The sequence below is a fragment of the Mandrillus leucophaeus genome, unplaced genomic scaffold (genome assembly GCF_000951045.1).
Source record: "Mandrillus leucophaeus isolate KB7577 unplaced genomic scaffold, Mleu.le_1.0 Scaffold563, whole genome shotgun sequence".
Lineage (NCBI taxonomy): Eukaryota > Metazoa > Chordata > Mammalia > Primates > Cercopithecidae > Mandrillus > Mandrillus leucophaeus.
The window spans coordinates 1,659,033-1,680,015 of record NW_012106064.1 but is presented as its reverse complement, the minus strand read 5'-3'; the positions used below and the strand labels follow the sequence as shown (position 1 = coordinate 1,680,015).

Genomic DNA, 20,983 nt, shown 5'->3' with positions numbered 1-20,983 from the left:
AAAATCACAAGCATTCTTATACACCAGTAACAGACAAACAGAGAGCCAAATCATGAATGAACTTCCATTCACAATTACTTCAAAGAGAATAAAATACCTAGGAATCTAGCTTACAAGGGATGTAAAGGACCTCTTCAAGGAGAGTATTTCTTCTTTTAACAAATTCTGATTGTGATACTTCATAGATTCAAAGGTAGGAATGTAGATAAAACTCTCTCTCCCAAAGAACAATTAATACAACCAAGTATGATAAAAGATAAGGATAAGCATAGTTTAAGTAGGCTTAACCCTAACCTAACTTGGGAGTGGGGGCCAGAAGGGGTCAAGAATGGCAGTGAGGAGTGAGGTAGGATAGATTGTATCTCTGAAGGGTTAATAGAGGCAGTGCTGACTAAAGTAAGAATTGATGGATCTATGGAAATTAGAAAGGTAGATTGATTAGGAAAGAGGGCATCCAAAAGGAGAGCCTGTCAAGCGGATTGAAAACCATGTGCAAAGGTGAAATGTTTCCGAAAGAGCAAGGTAGATTTGAAAAGCTACAAGTAGTGCAGCATGCTTAGAGAGGCAGTGTGTGGGAAGAGAGATTGCTGGTCAGGAAAGGAAGTGGCCAGCTTGGGGGTGGTATCTGGAGCTATTCACACCCAAGTGATCTGGGAGACACTATAACATGGCATTTCATTAGGAATCCAGAGACCTGAAATCTTTAACTGAGTGAGCTTGACCACATAACTTTAATTTCTGAAGCCTCTGCTTCCTTCTCTGTAAAAGGAGCGTGTGATTTTTAACTAGCACTCCAGGAAGCCCTCCAATGGGTGCTAGGTGGGGATGGGAACTTGGTGGCCAGAGCTCTTTGTCCCCTGCCTCCTTCACTTACACTATATCAGTTTTGTTTTCACCTGAATTATTTGCTTACAAATTGAAGTGAATTTATTTATTGAAGATAGAGTCTTACTTTGTCGCCCCGGCTGGAGTGCAGTGGCGCAATCTCGGCTCACCGCAGCCTCCACCTCCCAGGTTCAAGCAATTCTTGTGCCTTGGCCTCCCGAGTAGCTGGGATTACAGGTGTATGCCACCAAGCTCAGCTATTTTTTTTTGTATTTTAGTAGAGATGGGGTTTCACCATGTTGGACAGGCTGGTCTCAAACTCCTGACCTCATGATCCACCCATCTTGGCCTCGCAAAGTGCTCAGATTACAACCCTGTAATGATTACAACCATCATGCCCAGCCTATTTATTTATTGTTTTTGGAAAACTGGCCCCCCACAAAAAATATTTTGAAAGCCACAAGACTAAGTTATCTGAGGTCTTTCTGTACACCACACCACTTAAGGAAAAATAGCAATGTGTACTATTAGAAAGAACAGTAGCCCTGGAGTTCAAAACTTGGATTTTTATGGTTGGCAGACCTCTGTGTGGCCATAGGGAGCCAATTTTTCTTAGTCGATTTTTTTAATTATAAAAGAGGAACAAATATTATCTGCCCTTCTTGTCTTAATTTTTTTCCAAAACTGAAATAAAATCAGATATGTTGTAGTGCTTAGTGAATAGTGAGGTATTTTAAAAATGACTGTTATTCTTTAGGAAAATATTACCTATGCTGAAAGCTGTCTCTAGGTATGAGTATCTAATATATAAAAGATGCCCTTGGCGTGATGAATCTGGTTATTTAATGGAGGTGTCACACTTCTTATGTTACGTTTTTCTTGGCTCCAGTTCCCCTACCTAAAAGTGAGATAAAAATCTCTGTACTGGACAATTTTCTCCATAGCTTTCTAGATTTATCAGAATAAGTTTTATTAAAAGAAAAATAAATATTAATCATCAACTTAAACTTCATTGAAAAGTGATGGTAACCTTATATCCCAGGATGCTTCCTTGAGTTATTCACTGTGCTTAAGAGCATGCATTAGGCTGGAATATTACGAATCTTCTTTCATAGTAGTTTCATTACAAACTCAGGAGAAGTAGGTTAGATGTTTGTTTTTTGTTGTTGGTGGTGGTAGTGATCTTTTAAAGGAGCATTTCAAATCCAACAGCCCTTTCTCCTATTAATCATACTGCCCATTCTCAAAAGCAAAACTTAGGTATGTGTTAGGTTAAAAGATCTTCCTTTACACAGTGTGAACAGGGTAAAAAATTAAGGTTGAAGGAAATAGATAATTCTGTCTTTCTACAAATATTGCAGCCACTTTCACATTGCAGATGAGGAAAAAGAATAATTTTTCCCTCTAAGAAGTTATTACTCAGAGGGAATAATATAGTTAAATATCACTCAGGTTTTTCTGAATGCAAATCCTGTGCAGATCTCCACATGCTATCAGGATCCAATTTAAGGAGGACTTTGTTACCATTCGACAGAGTCTAAAATATGTCTCTGGACCCCTGTTCTTAACCCAGGCTGCATGTAGTAATGATTTGAAAGTGTGATCTAGCCCCGGCTCCAGAGATTCTGATTTAATTGATCTTGAAGGAGGGGACCAAACATTGGCATTTTTACTCTCCTCCCAAGGGATCCAAGGAACTCTAATGTGCAACCATAGTGAGAACCACTAATTCTGGTAAAAATTAAACAGATAAATGATTTGTTCAGATTTGTAGTATAAAAAATATTATTTTGGTGTCAGTGTGAGAAATAGATTGGATGAAAGTTAGATGAGGAGGGCAGAGGCCAGTGAGGCTGGCACAGCCATGCAGCCATGAACCAATCTGAGTCCATGCCAAGAATTCCCAATATTGCTTTCAATTTCTGGGTGAAGAATCTTGTTACCAAGTCCTCGGCTATCTGTTTCCTTGATTTTAGTTGACCTTTCTGCTTTCATATTTACTGGTCATTCTCTCGTGGTGCTTCTCGTTACACCTTTCTCTGGTTGTCCTAGCTGTGATTTCGAGCCAGTGCCCTTTCCCAGATAAAGAGGGAAACCAAATAGGTTGCTGTTAATGCAGTTTTGAATGGGCATCCTGGGTATTTTCTCTCATCTGATCAGACCTTTCAGGAGGATTTTGCTTACAGCTCCCAAGTTGCAGTCTCACCAGGGCCCTCCTCTAGTCTTCCCTTGCCTTAATACATAGTTCATCTTCACCCTGGGAGGAATCACTGTATCTCACTACAAGGAGACACCTTCATCCTCTGAGTGAGGCATGAGAACTGAGTGCCCTATGTGAGGCAGGAGAACTAGAGCTACCCCAAGTCCCGGTGTTATTTCTGCCTCACAAGAAGTGCTTGGAGCATCCCATCACTACAAGGTGATGCTCTCTTTTTTAGAAGAACCTCCCAACTATCCATTCCATTTATATTAGCTCCTGAACCCTGAAACTATTTCCTCAGTATCCGTTCTCTTCAGCACTGAGTTACTACCCTTCACAATGAACAGGAAGTACAAGAGGCTTGGATTTAAACTTGGATATAATCTCAGTTTACTCTGTTGTTAGTAGCCGCAAGTCACTTAGTGTTACTGGGTTTCAGTTTTCTGATTTGTAAAAGTAGGAAAAATTGTATGTACCCTTCAAACTTGAAAAAAACCTATAAGCTGAAGAAGTACAATATTGGTACAGAAGATGCATTCAACAAATGAGAGTTGATATTATTTTTGCTATTCTGATTATTAAGTTTGCATGCCTTCAAGTCAGCTGCAAAAGCAAATACACAGATAAAAATGTTAGTCTTTGTAATGGCTAAATGAGGATACATGTATCTTCATATGTATATTATATATATATTAATTATATACATTTAATTCAGTATATTTAATAGATAATCATTTATAATATAATTATGTATACTATATGTATGCTGAAACAAGAGAAACGGAGTAGGGGAGAGTAAAAAGGATAATGAGTGTAGGAAGAAGACAGGCTTTCCTGAGATCTTATTATTTTTATGCTATTATTATTATTGTTTTTGTCTGTTATATTTGCTTCCTGGTCTAGTTCTTAATGAATATGGGAAGAGGAAGGATAGAGAAAAAATTTTTGATCATATTAAGAGTCAAAAAAGATGAAAAACCTGGGCGCAGTAGCTCACGCCTGTAATCCCAGTACTTTGGGAGGCTGAGGTGGGTGGATCATGAGGTCAGGAGATCGAGACCATCCTGGCTAACACGGTGAAACCCCGTCTCTACTAAAAATACAAAAAATTCTCCGGGCACGGTGGCGGGCGCCTGTAGTCCCAGCTACTGGGGAGGCTGAGGCAGGAGAATGGCGTGAAGCCGGAGAAGCGGAGCTTGCAGTGAGCTGAGATCCGGCCACTGCACTCCAGCCTGGGCGACAGAGCGAGACTCCATCTCAAAAAAAGAAAAAGAAAAAAGAAAAAAAGAAGTTTTGAAGTTTTTATTAAATGTGCTCTTTTTATAAGGTAAAGTCTTTTTAAATCAATTAAATGCTGTCAATAAGAAATACCTTTTGATAACAAAAATGTAATTGATTAAATGGAAATATTTGTGTAGCAGGGAGTAACCCAAATATAAGATCTTGATTTCTCTAGTTCAGCTGAGGACACAGAGAGAAAATAGATGTTAAACTTTGACTAAATTGAATTGAAATTCAATTTAAAATTTAATATTTAAATAATTTAAATTAAACTCTTTATTAGGAAATAATTTTTAAAGCATCATTGAAAATACTAATTCCAAAGCAGTTGATGGTTTTAAATAATTTATGTAAAGTCTGTAATCTAAGGCAGGCTGCTTATTAAAGTGTCTCATTCCTATTTTACCATGAAACTAACATACTTAATGGACAAGCCCAATTACAAAACAAATTCCTTTAGGAATTTTATGCCTCAAAAAAGGAATAGAGACGATAACATGAGAGAACATATATTGAATACTACAATAGAATGATTGTTCAACATTTAAAGGATTTATTCAGCTACACCATCATTTAGCCTATATGTCATAGCTTTGTCCATAAGAAAATTATGGGTGACTTTTGTAAAAGCCCTTGGATGCAGTTAAGATAAACAATGCAAATGACACATTTGATCTGCCACTCCAATAATTATTTAAAAAACAAAACAGGATCTCACTCTGTCACCTAGGCTAGAGTGTAGTGGCACAATCATGACTCACTACAGCCTCCAACTCCTGGACTTGAGTGAACTTCTCACCTCAGTCTCTCGAGTTGCTAGAACCACAGTCTCACGCTGCCATGCCAGGCTATTTTGTAAAAAATTTGAGTCTCACTATATTGCCAACGGTGGTCTCAAATTCCGGCTTCAAAGGCCTTAGCCTCCCAAAGCCCTAGGATTACAGGTGTGAGCCACTGCACCTAGCTCCAGTAATTCTAAGCAAACAAACAACAACAAAAGTTATGATGACTTTACACTTAGCAAACACGTATGAGCATCAGGTTTAGAATTTTAGTTAATGCCAAGATTGGTAAACTTCAGTTTCTGGAATCTTGTTTGAAGACTAGGACAGTTAATTTTCATGGCACTTTTTCGTGGTGACTTAAAAATAATAGATATTAGTTCCAAGAACACTTCTTCACATACTTTTGGTATTCTAAATTAGGTAACAGATTTGTACCTGAAATCTTAAAACAAATTTCAGTTACCTTCAGGTTTTCCTATTTCCTCACCATCATATTCTTTTCCAGTTCAAACACCATTCTTCCCTATGAAGAAATTGGAGCTGAAATTTAATAGTTTTGCTTTTCTCTTGGTCATTTGCTCATATTATGTAGTTGGTCCCAAGCAATGTTATTCTTATCCTATCCTTGGCTATCATTTTCTTCTAAAAATACCAGATAAATTTCTTTCTATTATTGCTGGCATTTTTACAAACGCCAGTCAACTGAGTATCATTAGGTAATCATTCTCTTCTTTCATGTTCTTTTTAACTTTTGTTTCTTTTCTGATCTTTCTTTTTAAATGTAATTCTCAAATATAAAGTTATCAGAAACTTGCCTATAAAACCATCCTGATAATTTATAGAAGCCTTTGTGATTCTTTATCTAGATTGTGACACAGGTTTAGAATGATATGGAATAATATGTAAAATTTTCTTTTTAACTTGTTTCTTATAATCTAAAGCCACACTATTCTTTATGGTAGTCACTAGCCATATGTGGCTATTGAGCTACTGAAAAGGAATTATTCCAACTTGAGATGTGCTCTAAATATAATATACACATTGGATTTTGAATACATTTATATGAAAACAATTAAATTTCTCAATAATAGTCTTTCATATTGATTATATGTTGACATGATAATATTTTGACATATTGGGCTAAATATAATAAAGTATTAAATTTAATTTAACCTGATTCTTCATTTTTTCCTGTGGATGCTAGGAAATTTAAAATTGCCTATGTGGTTCACATTATGTTTCTATGGACAGAACTGATTATTCCCAGAATATTTTTAATATTTTTAATTTAATATTTGTAATTGAGTATATTAGTTTCCTATTGCAGCTATAACAAATTCCCTCAAATTTAGTGGCTTAAAACAACACAAATTTATTATCTTATAGTTTAGGACGTCAGAAATCAAAAATGATTGTCAAAGGCTGTGTTCTTTTAGGAGGTTCTAGAAAAAATTCCATTTTCTTGCCTAGAGACTACCTGCTTACCCTGGCTTGTAGCCCCTTCTTTTGTCTTCTAAGCCAAGAGTGTAGCATCTTCAAATCTCTCTGACTCTTCTTCTCTCTTCTCTGTTTCTGTTATCACATCTCTTACTCTGATTCTGACCCCTGACCCCTCTGCCTTCCTCTAATAAAAACCCTTGTGATTATTTAGTACCCATCTAGGTAACCCAGAATAATCTCTCCATCTCAAGATCCTCATAATTTAATCACATTTGCAAAGTCCCTTTGGCCATGTAAAGTGGCATATGCACAGATTCCAGGAATTAATACATCTATGGGAGGGGTGGAGGGTATTATTCCAATTACCATATTAAGTATATTTAATGATATTCTTTCTTGATTTGTTAATTTCATTTTTAAAATTTTGGTTGTGGTCTTGTATTTTAAGATCAATGAAACTGTAACACCAAAAAATAATCATAAGAAACATCAAGTCAGGTGTGGCATGGCACAATGGCTTCTCATCTGGGTGATGCTGCTGACCTCGATGTGATCTTAGTTAAGTCACTTATCTTCTTGGACTTTTTCTGTTTAGTGAAAGGAGTCTGTGAGTCTATGAAGGAACTTTAAAAGTGCAGTTCTTTGGGCCACTGTTCAAATATACTCTAGTTGTTTTAATGATTAGTTTGAGCCCTTGTAAGATGAACTTCAGCTATAAGGTATTTCTTGTAGCTTCACCAGACTTATGAATGATGAGGATGTGAATTGTGAGTTGGTTTAATGTATTACACATAAGCCAAGAATTATATTCTCATTCCATCATATAATGAGTATACTTTTTGTTAACACATAAACCATATATCCTCATAGTCTTATCTATTTTGTGACATAACAAATCATGCTTTGAACTATTTTGACATTACCTTTTCTGCTTAATCTATATAAACAACTATGTCTGAAATATTACCATGTCCTGCTTTCCTTCTCTCCCTTTCTCCTAGTACAATTTATAAATAAAGGGTCAAAAATTATTTTTTTTTGTAACAAATCCACCATTTGTTAGCTTGTTTATCACTAGGGAAGGTTTGGGAAACTTTTAGAGAAGAGGACACAAGAAAAGGCTGAGAGTCATGAATTTTATGATGGTTGGAAGATTGAACAACTTCTTATGCATTGAATGTAACATAGTTATGTCATTCTGTTTAATTAAATCATTCTACTGTTTGTTTCTAGGTCATCAGAAATAATTTTATTCACATACAAGCAAAAGCAAACTCTAAAACCAAACACAAATGATCTTAGAAAGATGTATCATTTTTGAAAAACTTGTGATGTATTTTCTCAGTTTCTTGTAAGTAATCAAAGATTAACTAAAGGAACAGATTAATGTATAGATAGATAGATAGATAGATAGATAGATAGATAGATAGATAGATAGATAGATAGACAGAGACAGAGAGACAAGAAGACAGAGAAATAACCATTCCTTTAGAAGATATCATTTTAGGCTGGGTGTGGTGGTTCATGCCTGTAATCCCAGCACTTTGGGAGGCCGAGGCAGGTGGATCACGAGGTCAGGAGACCAAGACCATCCTGGCTAACACTGTGAAACCCTGTCTCTGCTAAAAATACAAAAAAGGTAGCCGAGTGTGGTGGCGGGCGCCTATAGTCCCAGCTACTTGGGAGGCTGAGGCTGGAGAATGGCATGAACCCGGGAGGTGGAGCTTGCAGTGAGCCAAGATCTGGCCACTGCACTCCAGCCTGGGTGACAGAGCAAGACTCCCTCTAAAAAAGAAGGAGAAGGAGGAGGAGGAGGAGGAGGAGGAGGAGGAGGAGAAGGAGAAGGTCATTTTAAGGGTTCCTTTATTTAATATTTTGGAAATCATGGAACTAAATATTTTGGGACAGGTAGAAGATGCTCATTAAGTTGCTAATTGAACAATAATGAAAATTCAGGCTGGTGTTCAAGTTTAATTATGTAATTAGCATAAAATCCTATCCAAAAATAGAATACCCAACTCTTGTCTGTGAAGTCAATGAGATGTCAATGCCACTGGGATATAAGTAAAAATTTCTCTTTTCATCTTGAACTATGGAATATTAATTTTCATGTGGTTTCCCATCCTATTAGGTCAAATTTTATAGTATATTGTGCTAATATTGGAAACATAGACTCAAATAAACTAATATTTTACAATAAACATTAACAGATGATATTTAATAAGATGGTTTCCTGATTGTGTTTTTTCAATACTTAAATATCTAAGATAATTTTATACAATTTAACTCATTCTAAACTACATTGCCATGCCAAAATCAATCATGGTACTATGGAATTAAAAGCCACCAAAATATCAAGAGAACCTGCTCAGAGGTTATTAGAGCATCAGCGTGAATACTACCTCACAAATATACATTCAAATATGAAGAAAATATTCTGCAAAATATTGCATTATGCTATTATTAGCTAAAACCTTTGAAATTAGAAATTTCTATATTTTTCAATTTTACCAATTAAATAAATGTATAAATTACAGATGTAAAAAAGACCTCTTTCTAAAAGAAAACAATCTTAATTATTAGCATAATGGCACCATTATTTGAAAGTTTTTTTTTTTTTTTTTTTTTTGAGACGGAGTCTCGCTGTGCTCCTAGGCTGGAGTGCAGTGGGGTGATCTCGGCTCACTGCAAGCTCCGCCTCACGGGTTCACGCCATTCTCCCACCTCAGCCTCCCAAGTAGCTGAGACTACAGGAGCCCGCCACCACGCCCGGCTAGTTTTTTGTATTTTTAGTAGAGACGGGGTTTCACCATGTTAGTCAGGATAGTCTCGATCTCCTGACCTCGTGATCCACCCGCCTCGGCCTCCCAAAGTACTGGGATTACAGGCTTGAGCCACCGCGCCCGGCCGATTTGAAAGTTTTTAACACGTCAAAATTATTTGAGTTTGTTTTGAAAAATCTGGATTTATTTCTGATTTAAACCCTTTTAAGAGTCCCTCTGTAAATATCTTTTAGCATCTCTAACCAACATTGATGAAAAAGCCCCATTTCAAAAGTGGCAGTCTCATGCTAAAATATCTAGTCTTGGCTAGTCACAGTGGCTATGCCTGTAATCCCAGCACAGCCAATGTGGGCTTATTACTTGAGCTCAGGAGTTCAAGGCTAGCCTGGGCAGCATAGCGAGACCTTGTCTCTAGAAAAAAATACAAAAATTAGCCTGGTTTGATGGCATGGCACCTGTATTCTCAGCTATTCAGGAGGCTGACATGGGAGGATCACCTGAGCCCAGGGAGTTTGAGGCCGCAGTGAACCGTGATCGTGCCTCTGCACTCCAGCCAGGGCAATACAGTGAGACCAGGTCTCAAGATAATTAAATAAATATACAAACAAAATGTCTAGTCTTGCTCATCACTTCCTTAGCTTCCATTACCAGTCTGTATTCCATGGAATATAAAGATACATCTGGTATATTCAGCATCCAGGTAGATGTGTTCTCCCAATACGTATCTGAAATATAGTCAGTACCAGTCAAGCATTTTAAGTCGTCTCTTCTAATTAAGCAGGATTGTGGGAGTAGATTCTTCCCAGTAGAAAGAACGTCTTTGTAAACAGCCACCTTTGCAGTAGTTAGAACTTACAATGTTGCAACACTTTTTATTTTTTTTCTTTCATAATTCCCAATTGCCGTTCATTTAGATTCAAGTCTTGAGCATATAATATGAGGTTCCATCAGGGGAGTTCTGAAGATAGTAGAGGATTTTTTTCCTCCAGACTTGCTTTACAATTCTGTTTTATTTTATTTCCAGCTTCAGAATTTTAAAAATTATCTTTAAAAAATTGTTGTCAGTATGTAGTAGGTATATATGTTTATGGGGTACATGAAATATTTAGGTTATTTCTTCTTTTTCAGACACTGACCTGCAATCTTTCACAACATCCTAAAACATTTATCAAAAGCCAGAACTGAACTGATTTGACCTGGTCATAAAAGATGTGCATTTATATCATTTATCAAAAAAAAAAAAAAACTTTTCCCAAAATAACTCTTTTGTACTAAAAGCAACAATGAAATACTTGCTCATCTACTTGTTATGAAAACCATGCTATTTCCTCACATTATCCATTTGGTATTAATCAATCCATCATTTTCTATTTGGTATAGAAACCAAAATAAGATATGTAATTCTAACATGTTTTTTATGAGAGCTGAAATTTTAATAACACGGTAAAATTGGAATGCCCTAGAGTGCTCGGGTTTGCCAATCTTGACTTTTATTTCCATTATTATTGTTCATACTAATTCTTACTTCCCTCTTGTATTGATTTCGTTTTCTGAAGAAATTAGCAGGCCCATCTAATGAAGAGATTCGCTTCATTAGAGAGTTTATTCTCTTCATATAGCAACTAGTTTTATTGTTTGACCTATTAAGTCAGTCATTTACTAATAATTTGTATCATGAGGGATACAAATATTAAGTATGTTTCTATCCTGTCAGTAAATCACTAGGGAGATAAATGAATTCGATTCACATTTTTATCCTCAAACACCTTTCCTCTGTCCCTCCTTCTCCTTTCACTTCTCCTCCTTTTACTCCTCTTTCTGCATTAACTACCTTACTCTGTCAACCCAGTTTACACTTAAATACACTGAAAAATGAACCTTCAGTTCTATATTAATATCTAATACTTGTTCAGTATGGATGCTGAAATATTAATTTATAATAGTAATAGCCATTTACAATCAACAAATCAATCATCAATGGGAAACTAAGGGTTTGTGGTGGTTGGCTGTTTTAAAATCAACTCTTCTATGATATACTTTGGATTATGCCCAGTATACAGGAGGTATTCAACAAGTGGTTGCTGAAAGAATGTCAACCTCTCCAAATTTCAGAAATATAATGGTACATCTGCTGCTTCTCCCCAAATTGGCATACCACTATTTCCTCATCACAAATCTGTTTTGGTTATTTCCAGGAAATCTATTCAGAATAGTTGAAAGTTGATTGTTTGACAATTAACTCAAGCATTTTTCCTGAGTCCAGGGTGCATGGAATAGTATTAACTACTCAACTGAGTTATAAAAAATGTCTTTTCTTGGGAGGCCGAGCCGGCGGATCACGAGGTCAGGAGATGGAGACCATCCTGGCTAACACGGTGAAACCCCGTCTCTACTAAAAATACAAAAAATGAGCCTGGCCTGGTGGCGGACGCCTGTAGTCCCAGCTTCTCAGGAGGCTGAGGCAGGAGACTGGCGTGAACCCGGGAGGTGGAGCTTGCAATGAGCCGAGATCGCGCCACTGCACTCCAGCCTGGGTGACAGAGCGAGACTCCATTTCACCAAAAAAAAAAAAAAAATAAAAAATAAAATTCTTTTCTAACATTTGGTACCTCTTTTGCATGGATTATGAAATATAATGCCTAGTGATTGTGAAATGAGATTTCCAGCCCTCATATTTCATATCAACAAAGTCTTCTTATTTGAATTCACTTACATATTTTAATATTCTGGGTGAATTTTCTTTCATGTTGTAATTTCAGCTTATGGCTGCACTGGCTTTGGTAGTTTATAGTTAACTGCTCAGACTGAACATAATCAATCAGTTGATTGACTGTTTCACAATTTCAAAGGCCCCGTTATTATTTGTGAGATCAAAGGAAAATACAAGAAAGAGCTAGCTGAGGATTATATATATATATTTTTTCAATTTCAACCACATTTTCCCATTTAGGTGGTAATTTTTGCTTCCTAGCTAGGATTTCTATTATCAGTTATAGAAATAAATAAACACCATTCCATTTACACTTCTTAGAAATATTCAGCAGTACAGTTTTTTTTTTAAAAATCTCCATATAAAAAGCACATTATGAAATATTGAAATTTCATAATTTTTTTCACATACACATTTTTTAATGAGAAAATTTTATAATATGGTAAAGATTCACGGAAATCATGTAGTCTAAATCTTTAATTTTAATAAAATATTTAAAGCATATAAACAATTTATATAGTAATATTGTAGACACCTGTGTACTCAAGATTCAGGCTGATAAATAGAGCACTATAGATACAGTTGAAGCTTCTGGTGATGCCTTTCCAATTTCATTTACTTGGCACCCTCCCCACAGTAACCTCTACCCTGAATACCATGTTTATAATTATCATGCCTGCTGATATAGTTTGCTCTATAAGTGTATCTGATCAAATACAATAGATGTAATTATTTTGCATGTTTTTGAATTTTACATACAAATAGCATCATTCTATAAACATCTTTCCACGACATCCTTTGTTGTTGTTGTTGTTGCTCCACGTTATATTTTTTGAGATTAATTTATATCAACTCAAGGAGCTAAGGTCATATTCATTTTTCTTGTTACCGTTTCTGCTATTGCAGTATATGAATATTCTATAAATATTTTGTCCAGTTATTTATCTAAAGGTGTTTAGATGATTTCTCCCTCCTACTGTTTTTTTCTGCTTCAAATAATTCTGGAATGAATAGTTCTAGGAGTGGAAAAACTGGATTATAGGATATAAGAATGTTCAACTATTGATAAACTGCTCTCTGAACTTGTACTATCATATACTCTCCATAATTTCTTCATTTTCATCAATATTAAGTTTTGCTGGACTTGTGAATTTCTGCCAATTTCATGACTGGGAAACAAAAATTTCATTATTTTGAATTTCATTTCTCTAATAACTAGGGAGACTGAGGACCTTTTTCAGATGCTTATTGGACATTGAGAATCTTTCTCTTTCAATGAACTATTCATTTCCTTAACCCATTCTTTCCTGTCATATTTTTTTATCTTTTATAAGACCCTTTATATACTTTGGATTATAATCCTTCTTTGGATATATGCATTGCAAATATCTTTTATGAGTGTAAATTGGATGTATATAATTGTTTTAATATATCAAATTTAACATAATTTCTTTATGGACTTTGGTTTTTTTATCTTGTTTAGTAAACCCTTCTGTTCTCATCTATCCAAAATCACAAAGTGATTTCCCTCTAAATGTTGTAAAATTTTGCTCAGCATCTTTAGTTCTTTAACCCACCTTAACATACATACATGTGAAGTTGCAATCTTGTATTATCATTTTTTCATGTGGCTAATTCAATGTCTGAATATGTCATCTTCCCTCAGTGCTTTCTAATGTCACCAGTTATTTATCAAGTTTCCATAAATGCATGAATATTTTTCTGGACTTTCTATTCTGTTCCATTGGACTAGTTTCTAGCCCTGAACCAAATCTGCACTGCCTCAGTTACTGTTATTTTATGTTAAGCCTTAATAGTTCATATGGGAACTTCCTGAACCTTGCTCTTCAGATTGTATTGATAATTTCTTACCCTTTGCCCTTGCAAACGCATTTTAGAATTAACTTTTCAGGTTCCACAAAAAAGTTGTAGTAGATTTTATTAATAATTACATTAGTTCTATAGGTTAATTTACCATATTGATTCTCCCATCCAGGAACATGTATATTTGTTGATTTATGTCAGTTTACCCCCTTAGTGTTAATAGAAAAATTAACTGTGGGCCAAAAAGTGATGGCCCAAAGTCACATGGCCAATTAATAGCAACACCAGTGGTAGAAGAAAGGTCTTTTGACTCCTTAACACCTTGTACACTAAAAAGGCTTAATTATTTAGTCATTTAAAGAATACCTTGGACTCCTTGCAGCTACAGAACCCCTCACCATGAAAGAGAATTCAACTTCTCTAGTTTACTAGGCCCAATTTGTGTTTCAAGTCCTCAAAGTGTGATTAGAGTGCTTGAGAAAACAAAGTCCTGAAATTCCTTGCATTGACTCTCTCTGGAGTCTGTCTGAAATGCTAGGGTTAATCTTGAGGTCATTGAATTTCAAAGCATTCAGGTAAGCAACATTGAGGCCTATGTAATGACTCTTAGGCCTTGCTCTGTGACCACAGGCGTAGAGGAACTATCACTTGCTTTGCTGAATGAACACTAAAAGTCTAAAATAAGAAGAAATTGTCTAAGAATACACACACACACACAATCATAGTCCTTCAAAGGAAATAAAATTTTAAATGTTTTCCTAAAAGCAGCATATCAGGAAGATTGAGGCTTCTTCTAGATCGATAGTTATTCAGGAAACAAATACAGTTGCTTTGAAATCACCGAGTTGCCTCAAATTGGCATTTTAGCTACTAACTGCCATTGGGGAAAATGTTGTAGAAAAAAAAAAAAAAAAGAATCCAGAGGAGACAGAGGCACAGAAGATTCAGTCTTTAAACATAAAACAAAGAAACATCAGATGCTGTATTCAAGCAGTCATATACTATTCATGTTAATTGCAGTTCAACCTTCTTTAACTACTACAGTAGTCAGTTATCTGAAGGGGCAAAAAAAAAAAAAAAAAAAGGTGAGGAGAGGGGATGGGAAAAAAAAGTGAGATGCCTGCAATATCGCCTGGAGCCACTAGGGGTATCTTTGTACCATTTTTCATCCTGCACCGATTTGGAGTAGAAACCTGTATTAGGGTAAAAACAGGGTCCTCGGCATTTTTTTTTTTTTTCAAGGAGTGCACCCAGAATCCAAAAACGATTTTTTAAAAAAGAAAGAAAGAAAGAAAGAAACCAGAGTTTTTTTCAATCATCCGAACAGGGTTATGAAATTGTTCTTGTGGACATCAGCACCGGGAATTCATTTTTGAGGTCAATTTCCAATCGAGATAAATCTATTGGATTAGTAGGATTATCTGATTGCAACCGAAAGAAGTAACGTTGTTTGATCATTTGTATTTCTTTCCTGATGGTCGGATTTACATGGAGGTGGCTTTGGGTCCCCAGGATTCTGGATCGTGGTTGCATCTGGAGAGAAAAAAGGATCAATCGACACGTTTTGGAAGTGTCCGTGGGTGAATAAAAAAGGAGGGAGGGGGGGCAAAACTAGGGTTGCGGATGCTTAAAGGAAAAAAAAAAAAAAAAAAAAGAGAGAGAGAGAAAAGGAAGCGTCGTGAATCCTGAAACAAGAATTACTGGGTGCTCGAGATTTCAAAAAAGCGTCTAGAAACTGGTAAATACTTTGACCATTTCAGCTTGAATTTGAATTTGACGGCGAAGTGTTGCAGAAACGGTCTTCTTGAATCACTGCAAAGGGACCGGGGAAAGATGAGGGGTCTCCCTCTGTGGATTTATCTTGCTGAGGGTAAGTTTGTGGCTCTTTTATTGGGAGGGGGCTGACAGGGTTTTGTGCCACTGCGCGGAAGGTGATGCGGACGCGGTGCCTGTGAAACGGAAAGAGAAAGGGTAATGTAAAGCCACCTCGCGCATCCCCGGAGGATCGCTAGGGAGCTACCTAGATCGAGCTAAAAACCTTATTTTTGTGGCGTCGGTGGGGGAGCCAAGCAGCTCTCCAAGCTCTCAACTTTGCATTGAAAATCTCTCAGTTGGGAGATGCTTCCCAGATCCAGTGCTTTCTCCTAGCACTACTTTAAGGAGAGGAGGCGGCGGTGCCTTGGACAACCTGCATGTAGAGCGGAAAAGCCCAAGTAGAAATCGCTGGTGCTTCGGCCGCCGTTTCGGCGGCTGTCGTGGCCTCTAGGGGGATATTTTGGAGCGGGATTTGGCTGTTTTCATGTTGTCTCCTCCCCCACCCCTCTCTTCCTACCTCTTCCCGCTTCCCACTTCTCTCAGCCGGACACTAAAGGGTTACAGGGTCACTGCACCGTATAGAGACAGTAGAAGTGGGTGACTGGCCACACATGTTATCTTGTAATTCGCTTGCAGGACTTTCCATAATACAAGTCCGAGGTAACTTTCTTCGAGTTGGAGCAGCCCAGGAAAACGTTGCAGGCTTTTTGCCGAGGGCCCAGGCTAGCGAGTGCACCAGGCAGAGGGCTGCGTTTCTGATGCATCCCTGACCTGCCTGCCTCGCCACTTACTGGCTTTTCTTTCCAACTGAGCGGTGAGCGCGCGTTCCCAGACATTTTCTTGCAGCTTAATTCAGGGATTTTTTTCTTTTTTAAAAGACTTTTGTAGCTCCCAAGAAAAACTCATCTTTATTTGCAGAAGGAAATCAATTTCAGCAGCTATAATTAATCACTCAAATGAGTGAATATGAATTGACTCAGGCAACTAAAAGTTGCTTTGGAACCCAGAAAAGCATATTATTCTGAACTCATTTTGGAGTCCACGTAGCTTCAGAACAGTTGCATACAAAGAACTGATTTATTTGAGGGATGTATATAAATGTGTTCAGTAGGCTAACGAATCTGAGACTTCAACATCACAATTTTAGTTGGCTTTCTTTTTTAACTTAACGCCAATTCGTTTAATTTTAAACTTTTAGACATTCGAATGCCTTGTAATAAAGTGGAGATAGATAAAAGATAAAACATACATTTTGTACGATTTAATCTTTAGAAGAAAAGTGTTACCTTTTTTCAGGGATTTCTGGTTTACAGATTATGAAGTGTATGCAGATACCTTTGTGGTTTTACCACTGAAGTCTGTTATGTGTGAACTCATCAACAGGCAACTCTTCAATGTCATCTGAAGCACACTCATTCTCTAGTCCTTTTTTCAGGAATTCCAGTTACATGCGACATTCTGGCTATTGAAAGATTAGTCTCACCAGACTTTCTCCCTGGATTGATGTGTGTATGTGTGCATCTGAAATCTAATTTTGAAGCATGCATGTGAGATTTGGTTTTTAAAGATGAAATAGCAAAATATAAAACTTTTGTCTCCCAGGAATTCTAAAGTAGAAAAGGTAGATATTTCCTATTTCAGTAGGCATCGTGTAAGATTATTTAGAGATTATAGAAATAATAATAAATAGTTTCTACAAACCCAATTGTTAGTTTTAAGGAGATATCGGAGAAGCTAGGTTAGTCTCTTTTTACTCTGCTGTAAGTCACGTGGTTCTTGTGCAGGCTGAAAGCAGAAGAATGGACGTTCTGTGTACTGGCACAGTCTAGCCACTGATCCTAGTCACACTGTCTAATAGTTTTTAAAATATTTTTCAAAGTTTAAACAGATTTTTAAAAGACAGCTAGCAAATAACTTTAAGTGGTAATAGCAAATAAGTAATGACGGTGAGTGGTAAGTGGGTTGGAATTTCTCTTTTTAAGCTAATAGAGAATATAGCTGTTGATATAAAAATAGATGGATAATGTGAAACATGAAAAAGAAGGTCCTTTTCAAAGTTGATTTGCATATTCCAAAACCATTAAATCAGTAGTCATTGCTTGTGCCACAGTGTTAAAATGGAAGACTTAACTTAATGTGCCTTTGTAGTGCCTGGAAAATGTGTTTCTGTCAGAATAAACAATCCTTTCTACTCCCTTGTTATGTTCTCTTTTGTCAGTTAAAATGAAAAGGGAGAACGTGAACTACTCTTTGTTATAATCTACTTGGAGGGGCTGTATCCTTTGTTTCTACAAGCAGTACATACACAAAACTTTGGTAAACATTGTAGGTAGTAAATCCACTTTGGAAAACCAATAACAATGGAAATAAGTATATACAAAATACACACCAAATTTTTTTTTAAAGTTGTGGCCAGTAAACAAAGAGCAAGGTACCCAGTTAGATAAATGCTCTCCCTAATAGAGCGGATTGTTCTAAGAACTATTGAAAAACCTGAGGAGTTCACTGAGAAAATTATTTACATTTAGCTCTATCTTACCTGATACATAGTTTTGGTCATAATTATTAAAAAGAACATGGTAGACTTGATGAGTTGTGAATATTCTATCAGAGTAACACAAAATGTGGTAGTTTGGAGTGAAGAGATGGAAGCTCTCAATTAGCCCTGGAAATTTGCAAGCACAGTTTCTGATATAAGTGACAAGAAATAACACTGGATTCCCCTAAGCTTATCACTGTGGAAAAACTGATGTGTCTTTCACTGGAGTTTTGCTTGACAGCTGCACCTCTCCCTCAAAAACCTTTTATGTGTTGTAACTGGCCTAACATTCACGAAAAGCTAACACATTTGCTATAGATTCTTTCTATGACTTTGAGATGATTAACTACATTAAATATTATTTTACATTAAAAAGAAGTTAGCAACACACTCTTAATTAGAAACAAAGTGATAAGGGCCATTATTTTTAAATGACTTGTTGAAATTTAACACATGACACTTCCAAGTGCAAATCTTCCAACTCTTTTGCTTTATTGAGAAATAAAAAAGAACAAAAATCAACTTTCAATTAATTTAAAATTCAAGTTTTTGACGTATTAAATTTGCCAACCATTGAAAAATATCAAATTTGTGAACACTCATGATGAATCTAAGGTTTTTATTGCTTTTTAAGAGATAATTTAAAACATCATGAGGTAGCTAACCATATAATCCTGTGGGATAGCAACATTCCCAACTGTTTCTAAGAAAAATGATTCCTTAATAGTAACACATTTGCTTGGTCACTTTTGTTCTATTATTAATGAAATAATGTTGATAACATCAAACATTACTATGTTGGTATAAAATGATCTGAATAATCTCTGCCTTCAGGAGTCATCCCCCAAACAAAGTAAAATCAAACAAACAAAAAACCCCACAGCCATTTGGTAGCTAACCTGTGTGATAGAGAATGACTGTCAACTCAAAGCTTAAGTGAAGTCAGGGAAAACTAGTGAATCATTCCAGGCATTTGAAATTATTAGACATTAAACTTTTGGGGCATTTTTATATGAATTCTTTTTATAACAGTCAGTATAATCTCTTCTGTGCCTATTTCTGTTACATGTAAGAGAAATTCTAGTCAATGGCAAAACGCTTTACTGCTGCCATTACTGCAGACTTTATAGGTCAGAGATGTGTCAGCATGTTAGCTTTAGCAGTAATGCCTCTTTTGTGTGAAACCTTATGGGCCTTGCAGGCACTCTCTCATCCTGACACTCATAAAACGTTCAAGTCCCCATATTTATTATTTAATTTTCTTCCTATATATAGCAACACAGCACTTCAATATATGAATGTGTAGTCAAAAAAATGACAGGCAATTGTGAGTGGGACTAATGAGTTTTAATAATACACATATTAGGGACTGCTAAAGGAAGTTTAATTAAGAAAAACAAGTTGAGCATGAAATTCATTTTGGAACAAATGCAAGTTAGGTTACTACTACAGATGTGAATTCAAAAACCACAGTGATATATCACAGGAAATTAAGTTCCAGCCTGAGACTAGACCTACCTAATGCAGTTGACATCTTAGGACTTAGCTTTAAGTGGACAAACTTTGATTTAACTTATGAAACAGAAGAATATGTACTTTTTTTACTTTCTCCTGGTTTGTATAGAAATTTTACTTTAGTATTTTCACTGTGTATCCAGCCACACTTTATGTACATGATATTAGTTCGCTTGTGACAGGCCATACAGTAACTTTTTCTTTTTCTGTGGCCTACTTTTCTAATGCTACATATGCCTACAATTAGAGCTACCTGCTGAGAACCATGCTATCTCTTTGGAGGTGCTATAGTTGGTGCTTCATTAATAGAACTGCATAGTCATCAACTTTCCTCTACCTATAATTCTGTTTGTGTTTTGCATAATTTAGAAAATAGATAGACTAATGTGTTTGCTTCCTTACTTTTATTTATTTATTTATTTGGGAGTGGCAGTGTGTGCAGAGCAAAAGCAGAAGTTGGAGAGGAGATTGAATTTTGGGCAAATATTTTGTTAGAATATGATTTTCTTACATTTTGCCTGTATTGAAATAACACAGACACTTTCTAAAAAGAGTAAATAATCAGGCAATGATATGAAAGTCTTTTTGTATATATATAGTTCTCAACAACTGCCTATTGGGAAACATCCAACTGATATACTGTTTTTTATACCAAAGTTTGTCATCAGTTTTGTGTAACCATAATGATTCTTTTTTCTTCCCTGACACACCCGATGAATCGTGGATCTACAGGAGAAGAAAAGAGGTTACTTGTAATGTTTGAAAATGAATTGAACATTGTCGGTGCTTTCTAAAAAATAGTCACAATGAATACTCTCATATTGTCATATGGAATACTTTCTATGCTTGGAAGATCAGCAAGTTCAAACATGTAATCAAGTAATATTGATTTGATAAAATCCAAATTGAGATTATCATTGATATAAGTTTTTTCCATATGACAACCACCACTTCCATGACAGAACTGACCAGAAATAGTGATTACGGCATAGAACATTGACCAGTGGTTGTCACAATAGTCACACCTTGAAAATAAAACTTGAGCAATTTCATAGTTAACTATAGAGCTAAAAGGAATAAAAGTTCACTTCAGCAACCATTATGTTTCAAGTCAGTGCATCTGTCATTTCTAATTTAAATCTGTATTACTTACTGTCCAACACTTTACACATAAGTGACAGTACTATCTATTCTTTTTCTTATGGGTAGAAAAAGTCGCCAGTTTCATTACCTGTTTAACTGTGCCAAGTGTTCTAATACATATGT

General features: G+C 36.1%; 1 protein-coding gene across 3 annotated transcripts in view; it reads left to right on the top strand.

The window, feature by feature from the left end:
* The window catches only part of NLGN1 (neuroligin 1), a 991,256-nt gene that overhangs the window by 161,760 nt on the left and 808,513 nt on the right, over positions 1–20,983 (top strand). Inside the window, exon 1 of one of the 3 annotated variants that reach the window (XM_011998236.1) lies at positions 15,147–15,718. The exons of the other annotated variants lie outside the window; for them this stretch is intronic. The gene's annotated coding sequence lies outside the window, so the exon portion shown is untranslated. Of the gene's footprint in view, positions 1–15,146; positions 15,719–20,983 lie in introns of those variants that run through there. 3 annotated transcript variants of the gene reach the window in all.